Raw genomic sequence first — 16,630 nt, 5'->3', positions numbered from 1 at the left:
GTTCAGAGGGGATGACCAAAAAATGTGAGTAACCAAACATATTGTAGATTTATTATTCAACCCTGAAATAAATAAATTATAATTAATTTATTTATCAGCTTACAAAACTGTTATATCCTTGCAATTAGCCCTTCTGCCCTAAAGGAAAGAGCTTTTTGTTTCCTAAAATACTAAAGTGCCAAACTAACACTGTTTCAATTGTTATCACAGTGACCAAGACACAGCCTAGAGATGAAGGATGACTACTATAGCCATATATCCATATTCTGAATATATCGATTGCTGATTACTCCCAGAAAGCCCCAAATTTTTTTTCACTTCAGAAAACCAAGGTCATTAAGTTGGTATTTACCACACCAATGACTCATATATAAAAGTGTACACATATTCTTGGGAAGCTACAATCTGTAATTGTGTTGTTTTAAATAAATGGGCACAAAACATTTTAGTTCAAATGCATTTGGTGATTCTGAGATTGCTTTCCTACAGCACACTCCTTTTTTTTTTTTTTCCCAGAGGAATACAGAAGCATTTTGGGAGAATTGTCTTCTACCCTGGAGTTGGAACAGGACAGCCACAGACCTAGTTACTCTTAGAGCAACAGAAAAAGACAGAACTTCCCCAGGGCCATCCTGGTCAGCATCCACCTGCTGGAGTTGACCTACCAGGTTTACAATTTAAAAAAAAAAGAGAAAGTAAAAGTTAGCCCGTTTGTATATCTACACTTGAGGTATAGTGAATAGAGAATGATATTAGAAGATAGAAGCCTGGCTATATTACTAATTACCTCTCTCTCTGAGAAAGTAATTTAATCTCCCTGGTCTTCAATTTCCTAACTTCTAATGAGATGTGGCTGTAAAGGATTGTCTATAATAAACCCTCCAACTCTTCAAATCTGTAAATTATCTTGTCAACCCCTGACATATCTGAATAAACCTGAAGAAGTTATTACACTGAGCACAATTTTATTCCAGGGACTTGTTTAACTCAAGCAAGCAATCATGTTCTGATTTTGGCGATTTTAAAAATTGATATATACACTCAGCTGAGATGTTGAGAGTTGAGTTACACATTGTATCATTGTTTGAAATGGGCATAGATTTCACAGTATTAAATATTTCCAGTGTTATATTGATACATTATATAAATATGTAACTATTTATATTTTTATAAATTATTTTAAAAATTTGGAGAGTTTTAATTTGATATACTTTTGCAACTTGAGAAAAAAAGACCTTTTCTCTGAATCAGGCTTTAGTTTTCTTTGATTCTTTCCTTTTCCCTACTAATTATTAAACTGAAAAAAAAATGTTCTTAGGTAAAATGAATAGTTTGGAGCTTACTTTCTATGTTTTAGTTGCTGTGGAATTTCAAGACATGTGTAATATGATCTTTCAATGGCAATAGAAGACTTGGTTTTAAGTCCCAATTCGGCTTTTAGTATTTCTTTCCATCTGATAGCAGTCTCCTTTTTCTTACTAACAAATTTCCTGACTAAGGCAAAAACAAACAACAAAAAATTAGGGAAGTAAAGCTTAATGTTAGAAAGCAAAGGAAGGAATTAAGTCGACAGAGTAGAAGGAAATGCATCACATTTAGCATTTCTTACCTTTTCTCATGCACTTCCTAAACCCTCTTTATTTCATGAGATCACCACCTGATAGTCACCTGATAGTTAGTTTGGAGGTAGTCTTCTCCTCACTTCCTAGTATTCTTACACCAGAATTGTGCTTCCATTGTTTTAACTACAAAATCACATCTTGCAGCAGTTACAGTTCTGAATTTTCACAACATTAAAATTTTACATTATTTGAAGACACAAAATGGATCACATTTGTATTTGTATATCCCAGAATGCTTCCTTAGTTAAAATTAAAACTCAATGAATATGTGTAAATTATAAGAAGCTGGATATCCAGAGGCTTTATTTTCTCTGTCAATATTCAACTGTTTCTCAGAGTGTCTGACTCAGTTTAGAATAGATAATATTTAATGGTTCATTTTGTGAGGCAGATTTATGTACTTGTCAGCATTGCTTTGTAATAAGTAACCCCCAAAGCTTAGCTAGTTACAATTATGGTCATTTCTTGCTCAATTCACATGTCACCATCTGCAGTTCAACTATAACTGCTGCCCTTGCAGCTTTTGTAGGTAGTGCTTGGCATAGCTCCCAGAGAATTTTATCTCTGGAAAGAGGGCAGCCCTATTGTGAACATGCCAATTACCAAAGTAAAAAGGAAGAAAGCAGGGCTGAGCTCAATCACAAAATGTAACTTCAAGTTTCTTCTTGAATGTGTCACTTTAGCTCATATTCCATAAACAAAGCAAGTCATGTGACCAAGTCCAAAGTTAAAGAGGCAAAGATCTCACATGGTAATGAGTGTATTATATAATTCTATTACTGAAAAAATTGAGTCAAAAATTATAAAGAATGCAGTAGAACACTTTCCACACTCCTGGAGAGAAATATTCATTTTCCTCCTTTTCATATGCAAAATATATATTTTCCTTACCTCCCCCCAAAGAAGGCACCATCACATTCTTATGCCATCTGCTCATCAGGCTCAAAGTCAGAGTTCATGACCATCTACACAGAAGTTACAAATGTGGTTTATCTAAATATGCAGAAATATGGACTGAAAAGAGAAATTATTTTCCTACACACAGCCAATGCACATCAACAGGACAAAGGATAACTACAGTAAGCATCTGCATTCAGAAAGGGAAAGAAAGGGAGGCAGACAGATGTCATTGGTTCATAACAATTCCAAAGCCAGATAGCCCTTGTTTTGAAGGAAGAGAACATTTCTTTATTATGCTCAAATTCATTTCTGAGAGAAGTAACCCCATACAAATATTGTTGGGATTCTTTGTTTTTCCATCTGAAATGTATTGTTTCTCATTACCCTTCCTGTGACTGTCCCAAGAGGATGATGGTTAACCTGCACTCCTTGAGGGTAGAAGAACTTCTGACTTTTTTTTTCCAGTCTATAAACATATGGGACATCAATTGATGGTTTACATACCCAAAATACCAACAATTTCTAATCCAGCCTGGAATTAAATTTGTCAGTATAAAAGTCTCAAAAAATATAACAATGAGTTATTTCTATAGTAGTCTCCCTTTATCCATGGTTATGTTTTTCATGGTTGTAGGTTTCAGTAACCCACAGGCAACCATTGTCTGAAAATATTAAATGAAAGATTGCAGACAAACAACTCAAAAGTTTAAAATTACACATTGTTCGGAGCAGAGTGATGAATTCTCAAGTCATCCAGCTCCCTCCTGCCTGGGATGTGAATCCCCCCTGTGTTCAGCAGATTCATGCTGTAGAAGCCACTCACCACCCCGTGGTCACTTAAGTAGCCTTCTTGGTTATCTGTTAACTGTTGCTCTATCACAGTGCTTATGTTCCAGAAACCTGTATCTTACTTAATAATGACCCCAAAGTGCAAGAGCAGTGATGTTGGCATATTGTTATAATTGTTCTGTATTATTATGAGTTCTATTGTTATTGTTGTTAATCTAGTACTCTTCCTAACTTATACATTAAACTTTATCATAGGTATATTTGTATAGGAAAAAGTATTGTATATATAGGTTTTAGTACTATACGAAGTTTCAGGCATTCACTGGGGGTCTTGGAAAGCATCCCCCATGAATAAGCGGTGGACTACTCTATATTCATTATGTACAGGTCAAATTTTCTAAATTAGTTTGTTAATAATGTATCATTTAGATTTCTATGAAACAATTATGCTAGCTGTTTATAAATGTCAGCCTTATGCATTTCTTACATTAATAGTCTGTTTCTTTATATTGACTTCTTGCATTAGTTAGGACTCTGGTCTGTGACAAGCAAAAATATTGTTACTGGACACATACGGCTTTTACACAATTTTAGAGGAGAAGCATTAAATATTTTTCTAATAACTTACGTTTTAGTTGCACAGTTTTTTGTTGTTGATGTGGTTTTCCACATTAAAAATGTTCATGTCCTTGCTTATTTTGCTGAGACTTAATTTTTATCATGCCCATTTGTTGAATTTTATCAAAAACGTTTCTGCACCTATTGAAAAAATTACTTGTTATTAAGTTGCATATTGCATTGAATCACGAGTTGATGTTCAAGTATATTGCATTTTTCATTTATATGATATTGTCACACATTGTATTATCTATACATGATGCAGTATAGTTTTTATATATCATTGGATTTGAATGGCTAATAACTTGTTCGGGACTCGTTGGTTTAATCATGCAAGTGTTTAAACATTGTTCTGCAATTTTTCCTTTTTTATCTAGTTTTTTTTCTTTGGGGGGGCGTCAAATTTTCATATGAAAATTATTCTGGCCTCCTAAAATGAATTGGCAAGTGTTCCTCTTTGTTAGTTCTTTCTGAGTTTATGCGATTTTAGTGATATTTCTACCGTACTTATTTGTACAAATTTACTTATTTACTTGCAAACCATCTGAGATTAGAATTTGTTGTTTTTGGAAAGCGTTATTTAGAATTCAATTTTCTTACACGATTTTTTAAGATTTTTCTATTATTTCTTTCCTTTTTTTTTTTTTTTTTTTTCCTTTTTGACATCCAATGACCTCTGAACTTTTCATTGGTCTCCTGCTCCCCAAAGAGTACCCTGCTTCTCCGGCTTAATGTCTCAGAACTTTGGTGTTGTTGATCAGATGCCACTTTGGCATTCACTATCAGGAGGGTGGTGTTTTGTATGGTTTGCATGGAGTTTCTGCTGTCCAGGGCATCACCAAGACTGAAGTCTTCGCCATTTTCCAGCAGGCGGCGGTAGGTGGCGATCTCAGCCTCCAAGTTGACCTTGATGTTCAGCATAACCTGGTACTCCTAGGCCTGGTGCTACTCCTCTGCCCGGGTCTGTGCCAACTCTGACTCCAGGTGCAGCAGGATCCCGTTGAACTGTTCCATCTGTAGGGCGTAGTGGACCTCCACCTCCCTCAGGCTGTTCTCCAAGCTGGCCTTCAGATTTCTCATCAAGTCCAGGTCGATCTCCAAGGACTGGACTGTAGGTCTCAGCTCCGTGAACGTCACCTCAGCAGATCCAACCTCGGGGGTCTGCGTGGTGACCACTGTGGTGCTCTCCTCAATCTGCCTAGACCAGTACTTGTCCAGCTCTTCTCGGTTCTTGCGAGCCAGCTCGTCATATTGGACCCAGACGTCTGCCATGATCTTGGCGAGGTCCTGAGATTTGGGGGCATCTACCGCCACAGTTAACCTAGAGGTGCAATCTGGGCTTGCAGGCCTTTTATTTCCTCTTCACGGTTCTTCTTCATAAACAACAGCTCCTCATTGAGAGCCTCAATCTCTGTCTCCAGCTGCAGCGGAGTGAAATTGGTGTCATCAATGACCTTGCGGAGCCCACGGATGTCGTTCTCCACAGACTGGCGCATGACCAGCTCTGTCTCATACTTGACTCTAAAGCCATCAGCAGCAGGTGGGGTATTGTCGATCTGCTTTACAATGCGGACATTGTCTGTGGTATTTGCGAAGATCGGAGCCCTCAGGTCCTGAACAGTCTTGAAGTAATGGCTCCAGTCTCTGCCCTGAGGTCCCTTCTTTTCCAGGTGTTCCCCGATTTTGCTCTCCAGCTTCCTGTTCTCGGTCTCCAGGCTCCTCACTCTGTCCAAGTAGTAAGCCAGGCCGTCGGTCAAGCTTTGCATGGTCTCCTTCTTGTTCTGGATGCCTCCCCATTCCTGCTAGACCCCTGGCCATCGCCAAGGCCGGGCCCCCGGACTCCATGCCACCTGGGAAGCTGGTGGAGCGGGACACAGAGATCCGGGAACCAGAGCCCTTGCCTGCATTGACGCTGGCTGTGCTGCTAGCTGTCCGGGTGCCATAGCTGGGCACCTGGACAGAGCCCAGGGATCGGTAGTTGGTGGAGAAGGTGGAGCAAGTGGTGAAGCTCATGCTGTTCGGGGAGATGAGCGAGAGGACAGGACTTAGGTTTTGCCGATGACCACATTTTCTGTTATTTTTTGAATTGGTTTTGATAAGTTGTGTTTTTTTTCATGAACTTTGCTTTATCCAAATTGTTATTACATAAGCTTGTTCATAGCATCCTTTATTATCTTTTATTTTATTTTGATCGGTTATATTATCAGTTTCTGTATAATAAATTTCACCCACTATAAATCCACAATGCAATGCATTTTTGACCAAGGTCATTTTAAATGAGGACTAAATCGTTTGGTAACATAAATAGCAACATAAAGAGTTTGGTAACGTACCTTTTTTCAGTCAATTCGCTAGCCCTACCTACTGGCTACAGGAAACAACCAATCTTCTTTATTTTGTTATGGTTTTGTCTTTTTGAGTATTTCAAATAAATGAAATCATGAAATATGTAATCTTGTGTGTCTGGTTTCTTTCACTTTCAGAATACATTTGATACTCGTGCTCTATTATGTATCATACACTAAGTGATTTTCATCAGTAAGTACCATTCCACTGAATGGAGATACCATAATTTGCTTAATCATTCATAATTTGGATATGCTCACAATTTGTGATGAATATTTGGGTTGTTTACAGTTTGGATCATTATAAATAAAGCTCCTATGAACATTCTCATAGAAGTTTTACATAAATGTGTTTTCCTCATTCTTGGCTAAAAACCTGTAAATTTAATTTCTGGATTATACAGTAATCACATCTTTAATTGTACAAGAAATTGACCAACTACTTGCACAAGTCTCTGTACCATTTCACATTCCCCTAGCAATATCCGAGAGTTACAGATGCTCCACATCTTTGTCAACACTTGCCATTTTCTTTTTAGTACTAACCCACCTGAGAGGGCATGCACCGGCATCTCATGTGGTTTTGATATTCATTTCTCTAATGACTGATACTGAGCATTATGTCTACAATGTCATTTTGTGAACTTTTTAACGTCTATAGGATTTCAGGTCATGTTAAATTGTTTGCAAGAATGGCAAAAATAATTTTTCCTGCATACCTACTTTTTGCCATATAAAGTTGAATTTTTTTTTCTCATTGGAAGGTGGAGTTTCTTTACCCTTTGGATCTGGGCTTAAACATGTGATTTGCTTTGGGAAATTTGCCACTTAGAAATAAGGTATAAACAAATGTTAAAATGCTTTAATCAAGTGCACCAGTAATCTTCATTTTGATTACTAAAGAATTCATTATTTTTCTGTCCTTAACTTATTAATCTGTCAGCAACATTTGACATTATTTCTCACTCATCTTTGAAACACTTTCAGACTCTATACACTTTACTTCTTAAACAGCAACCTTGCTTAATTTTCTTGCTATATTTTTGGATCTTCGTACTTCATTTTCTCATCGAAACAATCTCTTGAATTTAGAGTGCACCAGGATATGGTCTTTGGATTTCTTTTCTTTCCTACTGACATTCCGGCCATTTGTGATCTTATTCAGTCTCACAGAACATAATGCATCTATCAATTGATGAATACCCAATATATACCTCCATCTCAGATCTCTATGTATGAGCTCTAGGTTCATATCCATTGCTTACCCAATATATCCATTTAGATGCCTCCTGATGCTCTTAAAATTAACATAAACAAACAAGTTTCTAACCATTTACCTCAAACAAAGCCTTCTGAAGTCTTACAGATCTCAATTACTCTTATCATAATATTCTCGGAGTCATCTTGAATCCCTGTCTTCCTCATGAATCCCATGTCCAGTCTCTCAGCAAATTCTATCTATTGTAACTTGAAAATATATACAGAATACAACAAACTCTTAATTTCTCTATTGCCACAGCTCTGATCCAATCATCGTCATTCTTGTCTGGATTATTTCATTGATCATCTAACTCATCCCCCTAATGCTATTCTAATCTTTATATGTCCCTTTTCACCCAAGTAACAATAGTATCCTTTAAAACCATGGGGCATATTATGCTACTTTTCATTTTGTAAGACCTACACAATCTGGTCCCCTCTCACCTCTTTGAATGCATTTACTATTCATCGCCTTACTTTCTCAGGTACAGTTGTAGTGACTTTCATCACATTACCCCAACATGTTGCAACATTATTCTCTTCAAACTGACTCTTATTTTTGGCTGAAATTTCTACCATAGATTTCTATCACTCATTCCCTCATGTTGCTCAGATTTTTATTCCATAACTTTTTCAGTGAACTCTTCCCTAAATGGCAGATTTAATAATAAATGTCCCTTTGCAAATATTCTGTCTTCACAACACACGGTGTTTGTATTTACTCTGTAAAATATGATCCTTGTTATAGCAAGGATATGTGTCATCATCCATTTGTCCACTGCTCTATCCAATGTGTGTGTCAAAGTGATAGGCTATTGATAAACATGTGTTGAATAACTGAATGCATTAATAAATCTAGTTTATAGCCTCAAATTCTTCTCACTAAAATAATAATAATATCTTGGTTTCTCTGTGGCTTTATTTCAAACAAAGTGGATATCTGAAATGCAGAAACAAAAATGTTTTGTGAACCATTAAGTCTTTGAAATAATGGAGTGACTGAAATTATCTAACAAAACTTACTAAGGCAATTTATTTTTCTAAAATTACAGAGGATAAGTGAACAAAATAGGAGTGTTGAAAACATCCTACCAAAATGAGCATACAAAAAAACCTAGGTCGCAAAATCTACCAATAATGCATTGAACCTACTGTTGAAAACTAACAATTTAGAGTTGAAATATGAAATCACTAAGCATATCCTCTAAAGGTTGTTTAACCAAGTGAAAATATGTACAACACTATGTACTAAGTTTCCATCATATATTGTCAAATGAGGTTCAACTAGTATTACTTTGTCATAGCCAAATATCTAAACTACAGTAATAATTATTAGCTAAGGGATTATTCCATTATAACTTTTAAAAAGCATTCTCACTATACTCATGGGTTAGCCACTATTCCATATTATCTTGTAAGCCACAGTATGTTAGTTATAACCCAAACCTACTGTGACTTCTTAACTGTTAAAAAATAATTACTATATAATTCTTGGTATAGGCTGGGGGGGTAGCTAATTGAATGATTAAAAAATTAACAAGAAATAGGCTATTTCAAAAAATGGAAAATTTTTTGTTATTAATCAGTTCAGAAAATACAATTTTCCATTAAGAAAATATTAGCAAAACTTCTAGCTGAATAGCAGAAAGAATTTGGAATTTAAGTTTGGAAGGCATATCAAGGATATGTTCATAATGGGATACAGTTGCATATTCTTAATTGCTTATTTTGCATGCATTAGATGAATATTGAATATTAACATCTATGTAACATAAATATTTAATTCCCTTCATCATTCTGAAATGGAATTCAGGGCACTTAAAAAATTCCATTAACCAGAGTAAAAATAATTGTATATTAAAATTATTGTAAGAAGGAGAACAAATCAAGAAAAGGATTTATAAACATATATGAAAATGACTGACTTGCATGCAAATTACATGGAAGGAAAAGAAATGAATGCTTGCTGTGAACTTACTCTTTGGATCATTTTTAAGTTTACCTCATTTATAAAAATAAACATTTCAGTACCTGATTTTTTTCCCAAATTACATTGCCTGTAGAAATATAGTAGGTGAATTGCATAAGAATCAGACTACTAAGAACTCAACAAGAACATGAACACAGAGCCCCACCTTATTGCCTCCGAGTTTTACAGACAGTATTTTAAACAAATGTCTTACAAACTACTCAATAAGATAAGGAGAATAAAGTACATGTATAACTATTGAAAAAATGATGACACAGTGCATGATATGCCTGATGTGTGTTTCTAATTGAAAGATAAAAATTATTAAAAACACTGTAAATGCTCACAAATTGGCCAATTATCCGATCTTATACAGCTTAATCTCTGAATTTTCCTATATACATATCCACACATCGAAAATAAATCTTATATAAACACTGACACATGAAAAATAAGAATAAATATACGAAAACATGCAAATAATTTTGATGGAATCATTTCATAAATATGTTATATTTCTTACTAATAACAGCAATGTATTTTAAACAATTGGAGCATGGGTAACTACATGAAGAAAGAAATGTACTGGATATTTTGGCCGGACAAGTTTCTAAACCCTTTCTCCAGACTAAAAGCCATTCTCAAGACAAAGAAAAAAGTGAAACTATGAAATTCTGATAGTTTGTACTGATATACCTCAAGTAAGAGATTGTTTACAATTTGAAGAAGATACCAAAACAACAGAAATAATTCTCAGCTGAGTCAAGAGATCAAAAATGTTTATTACTTTTTAGATTTTAATGTATTCTGGAGTTACTGAGTAGCTAATAGTGGGGAGGAACCCATTAGATATTTCTAAAAATTCAATATTTGACACAGATAAGGTTAGAGATGTCCTAATAAACTTATATGATACAGGTAAATATTTGAAGGGAATTATTGAAAAAAAAATACTTAAAGGGCAAAGACCATAAAAATAATTCACAAAGTAGAACACCCAATAAACAAAACTAAAATAAAAAAATCTTGGTGAGATTTAATAAAGAGAAATTGTACTGAATTGAGAGAAAAACTGTACCTTCATATTGAAAAGTCAATCTGAAAACAAGAAATTTTGACTCATGATGAGAGATATGAAGACCTAGATAAGGCCTGGCCTGAAGCTTACTCAATTTGATGCACTTTTTTACGAAAAGGAGTGTAAAATTATGAATACAGAATTGGGTATAAAATTAAATATCAATTTAGAATAAGAAAAAAATACAAATCTAAAAGTGTTTGACTAATAACTCCAACATCACAAAAGACAAAAAACAAAATAATATTTTTGTTAAGTGCGTTATATACCACTGTAATAATTTTCTCCCCTACATTTATTGATAGCATTATTAATGTCTTTCAAAATTAATTTATTGACTTATGAAATATATTGCATTGCTTTCCTCCCCAAGGATTATTATTTAACATTCAGAAGTTAGAATAATGTGTTTCAGATTCTCAACATGCTATTGCTAATATCATGTATTTTTTTAGGGCTTTCATTAACTTGAGAAAGTCTTGTAATAAAGTTTGTAGCCCCTCTCTCCAACACTTGGATGAGGTTTCCGGTTTAGCTTCTGGCGTCATACTTTTCAAAATGTCTTTCTCATACTACATCATTCAGTTGTAGGTGCTGTAGTATATACTCATATTGTATTGTGATCACTACACCTGCATCTGACTTTAGATAGCAGTTAATATAATATTTTATTGCTGATTTTTTTTTTTTATTTCTAGGAAGTAAAGTATATAGCATTTTTTCTTCCAATTTTCTACTTTTATATAACGCTTGGCATTTAATAATACTGATATGCAGTGACAAATAAAATAAATTGTAATGAAATTAGAAAAAATTATTAAGCTTATTGGATAAAGATAGCTTTTATAAGTTCATTATTTATCCTAGAGGCTGTGAAAAAAATAAAAGATGTACAGATGAGAATTCATAAAAATTTAAGGTCCACATGTGGGGCAAAATAAAAAAAATATATAGAATACAATTGACAGATTAAAAAAGATTTTATAATATATCATTGACAAAGATTAAATAGCTAGAATATATTTTAAAACTCAAGTGAATAAGAAAAAGACAAACGACATAAGAACATAGGTAAAGGACAAGACTGAATAATTCTAAAAGAAGATACAAATTACCTATAAACAAGTGAGAAGGCAATAACAAAAAACATAAACACTGAAAGAATTGATAGAGCGTATGTTTTCTACAAAGTGGATAAATGGAAAATATCAATTCAATTTAAACTCAAGAAGTTTGGGTAACACAGAAAGTAATACAAACTTACTGACAGAAAAGTTGACAGTGTCCATTAAAATTTAAAACTTGTACATGCTTAAAATTCAACAATAAGAACACAAACAAACTGATTAATAAATCGACACAAGACCTTAACAGACGCCTCATTGAAGAAAATATAGAGATGGCAAGCAAGCACATCATGAAAATCAGGAAAATGCAAATTAAAAAGAGACATCACTACCTACCTATTAGAATGGTCACAATCTAAAACATTCATAGTACTACATATTGGTGAAGATATGGAACAAAAGAAACTTTCTTTCATTGCTGGTGAAAATGCAAAATTGTACAACCACTTTGGTAAAATTTGTGGAGATTTATTTCTTACAGAACCAAGTGTACTCTGACCATACGAATCAGCAATCATACTTCTCGGTATTTACCAAAAAGAGCTGAAGACTTATATCCAGACAATGACCTGCATATAGAAATTTACTGAAGCTTTTTTTTTTCTCACAATTGCCAATATTTACAAGCAACTGAGATCCCTTTCAATAGATGAATGCCTAAATAAACTATGGTGCATCCAGACGATGGAATATCATTCAGTGCTAAAAAGAAATGATCCAGCAAGCAATGAAAAGGTATAAAGGAAAATTAAACACATTATTACTAAGTGAAAGAAGCCAGTCTGAAAAAAAGATATATACTATATAATTATAACTGTGTGACATCCTGGCAAACGTAAAACTATGGAGAAGTAAAAAGATCAATGGTTTCCAGGAGTTGAGGGGAAGGGGAGATGAATAGGAGGAGCACAGATGATTCTTAGGGCAGTGTAATTTCTCAGTATAATACTATATTAGTGGATATATGTTGTTATACATATATCCAAACCCATAGAGTGTACGTGACCAAGAAGGTACTCTAATGTAAACAATGGACATTCAGTGATAATAATGCTTCAATATAGGTTCATCAATTGTGACAAATGTACCACTCTGGTGGGGGATGTTGACAGAACTGGAGAGGCTATGCATGTGTGGGAGTAAGGGGTATGTGGGAAATCTCTGTACCTTCTGCTCAGTTTTGCTATGACCTTAAATCTGCTCTAAAAATAAAGTCCATTATAAAAACAAAAGCTAACAAACAGCAACAAAAAGTATATATCTATTAATCTCTCTCTCTCTCTCTTAAATTTAGACATTTAGATGAGGAATGTGGAGTGGTGGAGAGAGAGTAAGTTGACATTCAGAGTGGGATTGTGCAGTACAATCTTGTTTATAAAGAAAAAGAACTCAAAAAATCTATTTGACCCACAATGCCACTCTGGAAAAGTGCCATATGACATATCCAAGTAATAGAATACTAAGTAGCCACTAAAAGTTAGAGGTAGATCTACACAGAGCAGCATGGATAGATATGCCCAGTATTATTAAATAAAACAGTAAGAGTAATGAAAAGTCCAGCTTCAAATGCATATGCACATGTACATGCATATATACACATCTCTATATATGCACACATATAATACAATTTATTTGCAAATAAGACGTATGTCTCATTGTTTCTACATGCATATAAGTATTTATTTGAGCCAGCAGAGAAGGCATCAGAAAGATTTTCCAACTGTCAACAGAGCTTAACTCTGGTGATATCCGAGTGAGAGATAAGGAAAGCAAGCAAAGCTGGATTGGAGAAATTGAACATTTTTACTTTTCATTCATATTATTATATATCACTTAATGAGAAAATAAAATACATATTTATCTTCAAATTTATCATTGATAATGATAAATTAGACTTGGCATTAATTCTCAATGAATTCACATAGACATGTAAACATACAGTTTTTAAAAAAAAAAAATCTTGTATACTACAAATAGTTTTAAATATCTGTGGCCCGCCAGGTCCCACATACATTTTTAGAGACACAGTGTTGAACAAGCCAATTACAACATGAGCTGTGTAACAATAGGGGTATGCTTAAGGGCTGGTAGAATTCAGGGAAGGTTTCCCATGAGGCAGGTCATCACCAGATGAGGTTTCCTCAAGAGCTGTGAGGCAAGCAGTGACTGAAAGAGCAGTTGTTAAATATAAGAAGAGGGAGGGCCTTTTTGAAAAAGGATGTTATTTGGAAAAGCATAACAATGTGTGAGTGCATATTTGGGAAATCTCAAATAATTGCATACTACCTATGTGCAGATTATATATGGGGATTGCAGGAGTTAAGAAAAAGTTAGCAAGAGCCCAATCATAAAGAGTATTGGGCCAGGGCATGGACTTTGGTTCCTTTTTTGTTCTGCTCTGTTTTAATTACTTTCCCCACCTCAAAAAGAGAAACGAAGAGTTTTGTTTCAAAAAGATTGTTCCGAAAATAAAACGAAAAATGAAAAACAGGTGGAATAAAGGGCAGATTCTAAATTTAGAGAAAGAAGTAAAGACGAAATACTTTAGCTTATGGAAATGTGTGATTTCATAAACTAAGGTAACAAAAATGGGAATGAGGAGAAAGGGAGAAATTCAATAGTTACCACTACGTTAGAACATAGTGATACAGGAAGGTATTGGGTATGGGGCTTTTCCATAAAAATTACACTATAATAAACATGAAAACACATTTCTAGATTAGATTCAGCTTTGCTTGATTATTTATTTTGCTTTCCTTACAAGATGTCAGTTTATAAATGTAATTATTAAGGATTTAGAATAACCCAATGAACCACTAAATGAACTGATATATTGACACCTCTCTAACAGAATGGGGCCAGGGTTACTATTTGTGTTGCCTTTTTGCTAGATAACGCAGAAGAGGTAAAAAACAAAATGAACAGCAGTAGTTTTGGCCTCTGAAAAGCTAAAATCCACTTTTTTTTTCTTTTTGCTTAGGGACCTCATTGAACACATACAGGAAGGTAAAAAATGAAGTTTCTTGTTCCAGGAATAGTGTGTGTGTGTATATATATACACACACCACTAGAAAGCAGCTTTATTGCTAAAAAGCAATCCATTTATTTAGATGTTCTCTTCTTAGGCAACTTTAAACTTTTCCACCGCCATAACACCACTCTGTATTTTTCACTTTCAGTCTTCTCTTCAAACACTTTTTTCAAGAGAATCCTCATAACTGTCTCTGTTCCTGCTTCTTTATCCTCTCCAATGAGAAGATCCAATGTATCTCCCACTTTCACCGTTCTGCTTTTCTTCCATAATTTTTCCTCATTCAGCCTGAGTTCACCTTTGTAGAATGCATCTTCCACTTTGTTTCTCCCAATATCTAGCCCCGTCTTCAAGACAACATCATACCAAAAAGACTGCACTGCTTTTTCCAGGTCTTTATAGTCTTTGACTACAATGGCGTCATCCTCAAGCTCCTCTTCCTGCTCACTCATCTCCTCATGATCGCTTTCTTCATCAGAGTCCTCTTCATCTACTTTATGCAGAGACTTTTTAGTAGATTTTGTAGAGCTTATATTACTTTTGAGTCTTATGGAAAAAGGAAAAATATATTCTGGAGATAGTAAAAGTCCTGGGAGTCTCAGTGAGAAAATATTATAAAAACGTGTTTTATAATTTGGTGCACGTAACTTGGTACTAGAAAAATACAAGTATCGATTCCAGGAAGTACAGAGTTTGTATGACGCAGGTGTCCCTCGGAGAACACCCCAGAGTCCAATCCAGGCATCTGGCTTTCTTAAAACACCAGCAAGCAATTTAACACTAGCCATAGCCATGGCGCTTATAATCTGTACGTCAGGCCCTCTCGTCCCTCCCCGCCAGGAATATTTTAAATTGAATCTCTCAACCAACTGAAATTCAAGTGAGAGACAGCAGTCAATTTAGCAAAAAAGTATATAATATCAGATCTTAAAAAATATTCACGATTATTATATATTTGTATTAGATGTGTGAGCTTAGAGTCATTTATATGTCCTTTGGTAAAGATTTAAAACTTTTGCTATACATTAAGCCACAATCTGTTAGTCTTACAAATTTATTCCAGTATAATGTGGTAGGGTTTTCTGGGTTTTTTTGTTTGTTTGTTTTTGTTTTAACCTAAGGTATATCATTTAGGATGTAAGTAAAAATAATATTAAAGTTTTCATGGATACTGAGTTACAGTTACTATTTTTCTTTGGAACAAGAAAAGTTTGAGACATGTGAGTCAATATATTGAGTTCAATTGCTCATCAAAGAATCCCTTTCTTGAAGATCACTTAGCAAATGAGCATAGCTTTTCAAGTTCTAATTACAATAGATAAATAGGTAGGTAGATATACAATTGATCGGTAGATAGATGGATAGAAATATATAGTCATATCTTAGGGAAATACTTTTGGGCAATTGATCACAGCTAATTTAACCTTTTGCATATTTAATGTAAACCTTTAACATAAAATTTATTTCCTAAATTTTATTTGTACATGTATACACTTCCTGTGTCTGTGCTTTCGTTTCAAATTCACAGACAATTTTTTCCTCCACTGCTGGTGTAAAACAATAGAAACAAGACATATGGGAGCAAAACTGCCAGTAAGCCACACCGGGGCAAATTATCAACCTTTACATCCCAGCCCATCAAAGACATGGTTTCAATATTACTGATTTAAGGTGTTTCAAAGTTGAAATAATTTTTAAAATGATGACTAAAGAGAAAAATCTGCATCGGTTACTAGGTAGAGATTTTTGTCATTTGTCATTTGACAATTAATTAAATTGTCTTCTGTTACAATGTGGAATAGCCTAAAGGCCACCAGGTGAAGAAGTATTATTAATAGGAACTTCTCCATTTATTAACTACCTGTGACAGGAATTGTTGGCTAATATATCT

General features: G+C 34.4%; 2 pseudogenes across 1 annotated transcript; both read right to left on the bottom strand.

Annotated features, from left to right (window-relative positions):
- Nucleotides 1-4,657: 4,657 nt before the first annotated feature.
- Nucleotides 4,658-5,942, bottom strand: LOC112608709 (annotated as a pseudogene).
- Nucleotides 5,943-14,777: 8,835 nt separating this feature from the next.
- LOC112608341 lies at nt 14,778-15,571 on the bottom strand (annotated as a pseudogene). The gene has a single exon (XR_003115977.1). The product of XR_003115977.1 is annotated as an uncharacterized protein C6orf203 pseudogene (transcript).
- Between the last annotated feature and the right edge of the window lie 1,059 nt (nt 15,572-16,630).

Source organism: Theropithecus gelada, chromosome 15, assembly GCF_003255815.1.
Source record: "Theropithecus gelada isolate Dixy chromosome 15, Tgel_1.0, whole genome shotgun sequence".
In the NCBI taxonomy this organism is placed as follows: Eukaryota; Metazoa; Chordata; class Mammalia; order Primates; family Cercopithecidae; genus Theropithecus; species Theropithecus gelada.
Note: the sequence above shows the minus strand (reverse complement) of the source record. Positions and strands in the feature narration are given on the sequence as shown.